Here is a 4416-nt window from a genome sequence, read left to right on the forward strand (position 1 = left end):
GTATACATGGGAGATACCCAGTAAAAATTGGATAACTCCTTGAAACAGCCCACACTACCACCTCAAATAACATCCCTAGCTAAAAACAAAAGTAGATATTGGGATAGGGAGGCCAGTTATGGGAGGTTACCAGGAGATCATAGTAAACAAAGCTATGGTTGTTATGTAAATTTAAGTCCTTGTCTTCTCCATTGATAAGAGCTTCTAGGAATTTAGCTATCCATCTCTTCTAGGTACAGAGAAAGGGGCACCCTCACGAATGGAGATTTCCATTATAAATGTATATGGGTCTTACAAAAGAGTAACTTGTATTTGGTTTTCAGAGCTTCTCCTGTGTCCTTGGTTTTTTAAAAACAACCAGTTCAAAACAACTCTTGTGCAAAAGAGGCATTTTGGGGGGTGGCAAATTCTGCTCCCCTTGGAAAGCAATTGGTAAATTATAAAAACCATTTTAAGGAAGATAATAACATTACAAAACTGAAAACTAAATTATAAGTATAACAGTAGCATCAAGTATTTCATTAAAAAATTGAAAAATCAGTGAGCATTATCACTGATACTAGAGAAAAATATATGGAATTCAGTAGAGAAGGACAAAAGTGTGAATACTAGGGAGAGGACAACGGGAAAACTAGTATGTTAAAAGAAGAGACTAGCACAAAAGAAGAAATTTCTTAATTACATATAATGGGAAATACTGTTTTAAAATGAAGGAAAACATAAATATGCACAATGGAAAGTCTCAACACGTAGAAAGATTATTTAATAAATATTAACTAAACACCAAACCTATATTATGAAGTTAAACAGTTCTAATACTAAAAAGTGAATACTACAATCATACAGAGAGAGTCACATTAACGACAGGAGGAATAGAAAAATTACATTAACTACAATTCTCTTCTACAACCGTTACTGCTATATGCCAGTAAAGTAATTTCTACAGCAGAGTCAAAACAAAAGTGTTTACCAGGAAATTTTATCCTGACAAGTACATCACAAATTAAGGAAATAGAAAAATAAACTTGAATTGCAAGGATCCAAGGAGTCCATCACTTATATACCACAAAGTGCTAAATTTTGCAAAGTGTTAATATTTAAAGAAACAGCCAGAACTAAAACAAAATGAATACTAATTGAGTACATAAGAAAGGACACCTGGCTTAAAGAATTCATTCTTAATATCTGGAAACTAGGGATACCAAACAGGATTTGTATGTCCTAATTTATAAAATATAAATTATGTGATACAAAAATCAAAAATCAAAATTCACATTAGAGTACAACAAAAAACTTAAAGGCACAAAATAAAGTAAATGAGCCTTTCAAAATATCAATTTTGACAACTGATGTCAAGGAAAACAAAGCAAAAAATGAAAAAGCCTATGTTGTCTAAGTAATTCCCTTGAAAGAACTAACTATAAGTGAAAACAATAAAGACTCACCATGCTAATGAAACAAAAAGATATACTTACACAATTAACATCAACAATGACTTCAAGATAGAATTTATTAAGTAGGACAATGAACTTATTTTGTGATGACACAAAGTACCATAGGCATTTACCATTAAATTTGTAAAATTTGTAAAATAAATTACAAATAGAAGAAGAAATTAAAACATTTAATTTTTATGTGACTTTTATATCAGTATCTCAATTCCTTTTTTAAAAAAGATTTTATTTATTTATTTGACAGAGAGTAAGATCATAAGTAGGCAGAGAGGCAGGCAGAGAGAGAGGAGGAAGTAGGCTCCCCGAGGAGCAGAGAGCCCTATGCCGGGCTCGATCCCAGGACCCTGGGATAATGACCTGAGCTGAAGGCAAAGGGTTAACCCACCGAGCCACCCAGGCACCCCTCAGTATCTCAATTCTTGATAGATTATAAGCCAAATAAAACAAGAATATAGAGATCTAAGTAATACTAAAAATAACTTAGGCAAAAGATTTCTTTAAAATCAATGCTTCACAAAATAAGTTACTTTTTAGGTACCAAGAGATACAGAAACAAATGTCCATATTGAAACCACGCCCCATAGGGTTAATGAGGTTGAAACTAGTAGAAAATGTGAAGCTTGTTTTTCAGAGAACTGTTTTCCCCTAACCAACTATTGTGTCTTTTCAGGTCTCACTAATGAACCCACCAGCTGTCCCTGCAGAAGCCTGGACTCAACGTCAATTGCTAAGTTCTAGCCTAGGAACAAGCAAGGCTCTGCATTCTTTACTGAAAATAACAAGCCCAAGACCTATTCACTTCATGCCAGCTCTTGGAGCATGCCCATAGCCCCTTCTCCTTGTCCTAAAAGAATGTCCTGACATCGGGGAGTAAATTTTTCCTCATTATAATGTTAAATCTCCACCTCAAAGTGAACATGGGGATATAAGCTACACATATGTTTGCTCAAGGTGCGTGCTCCATTTCTTCCTCATAAATAGTCAATAGTTTCTCTGCCCTTTTCATCAATATGTATGTAATCGCAACCCCTGTCATAAAAAACTTGTTCTTTCCCCTTCAGGAAGGCAGATTTGAGGCCTCTCTTCCTGTCTCCTCATTTGGCTGCCTCTCCTAGAATAAATCTTTCTTGCTGCACACTTGATATCACAGTGATTGGCTGTGCTGTGCATCAGGTAGATGAACTTGGGTTCCATTAAAATTTCATATGCGCAAAGACAACTGCAGTGAGTTCCAAAATGTAAACATGATGCAAATAAACCTTTGTAAGCACAAGGGAATAAAAAGCTCAAAAAACATGAAAAGAAGATAAACCTAAGAAACAACTTTCTAAATAAATAGGTTAACCAAATATCACAACTGCCATTGAAGAATATCCTAAAAATAGTAGGAATATGGACACTCATATTAATATCTAACAGGATGTTGTTTTATACAATTAGCAATAATCGCGCCTCGGATAAACCTCATTGGCTACGATACTGCCACTGCGCAAAGCTGATGTTGTTTTATACAGAGAAGAAAGTTAAACCACTAAACACTTCCAATGATAAAGAAACTACACAACTAATTAATGTCTTTATTTTAAAATGACAGAAAATGAATAACAAAAATAAATCGGAGAAAAGTATTTATATAGATTTAACACATATGCAAGTAGAAATCCCTACAACACACAAAATAGTAGCTTTGCTCAGAAAAATAATATCCAAGCAACATGCAGAAGTTAGCCTAATCAAACTAGTTTAATTAAAGGAAAAACAGCAAGATCAGACTAAACTAAACTTCTAATGTGCAAATATGATGGCAAGCCCAATCTAGGAGTTTTCCACTGTCTCAAGTTTATTAATCCTCTCCAGTAACCTTTAAAGGAGGACCAGAGCAAACTGAAAGCAAGAAGTGGTTGAAAGTTAGTTGTTCCTATATATGATTTTCTAGTCATTAAAAATTTAAATTTCCCCAAGGGTATCATTATCATGATGATGATGATTACTATATAAACTCTTGATCAGAAAATACAGTTTTAGTCTTATTGTTCACTACCAAGACAGGGGAGGGGGAAGAGGTAGAAGAGTTTTGTGAAAAGAGACCCCCTCCCCATCCCCAATTATTTTGGAATCCTGTTACTAAGAAATCCATTTAACATTAAGCTCTAACTGATGCCTGGTCACTTTTTGGCAGGCGGGTTGGGGGTTGGGGGGAGAAGAATCATCACACTGACAGGAGTAATTGATATTGATCATTAGAAGGAGGGGGGATGGCTTTGTGTCTTAGAGATGCAGAAGGACTAGTAAAGACAGCCATGGTTTTCCTCACATTTAGTCTCTCATTTATTTTTATGGAAGGAAAAAGCACCTTATAGTAGAGATTTATTGCAGTTGGTGAGGGAATAAAAACAGTGCATAGAGAACAAAAGCACATTGCCTAGGAAACAATTTGAGATTTTTTTTCCATATATGATGGAGAAAGGCACTCATATCCTGTGTCTGGTATAGGAAGGATAGAAGCTGACTCTTCAGATATGAAAGGAAGTTACAGAAAATCAGATGAAAGAAAAAAAATCAGTAATTTTACCATTCTAAAAAACAATTTGTATCTTACTATATTTTCTATGTATTTTTAATGCATATCACTTGATTGACTGTATTTTAAATTCTTATTTTATTATAAAAGTTATTTCTAAAAATATGAAAAATATGAGAAATTATGATTGATGGAATATCATACGCAAATTCCCACACTGAGATATAATGACTCATCATTTGAGTGCATTTCCTTATTATCCTTGTTATTGCATATTTTTCATAGTTTACATCAATCAGATTCTGCTGGACTTTTAAAAAGATTAATTTGGGAATATGCATAAATCCCACATTGAAGATTTTAAATGGTAGAGACAAAAATAAAACAGTGAAAATGGTCAATTCATCTGATATAGTACTTAAAGTCATAGAAAATCATTAC

General features: G+C 33.9%; 1 non-coding gene across 1 annotated transcript; it reads right to left on the bottom strand.

The window, feature by feature from the left end:
* Positions 1-2813: 2813 nt before the first annotated feature.
* LOC131822440 (U4 spliceosomal RNA) lies at positions 2814-2951 on the bottom strand. The gene has a single exon (XR_009350280.1). It is a non-coding gene; the product is annotated as a U4 spliceosomal RNA (small nuclear RNA).
* Between the last annotated feature and the right edge of the window lie 1465 nt (positions 2952-4416).

This window comes from Mustela lutreola, chromosome X (genome assembly GCF_030435805.1).
Source record: "Mustela lutreola isolate mMusLut2 chromosome X, mMusLut2.pri, whole genome shotgun sequence".
NCBI classification, from domain to species: Eukaryota; Metazoa; Chordata; class Mammalia; order Carnivora; family Mustelidae; genus Mustela; species Mustela lutreola.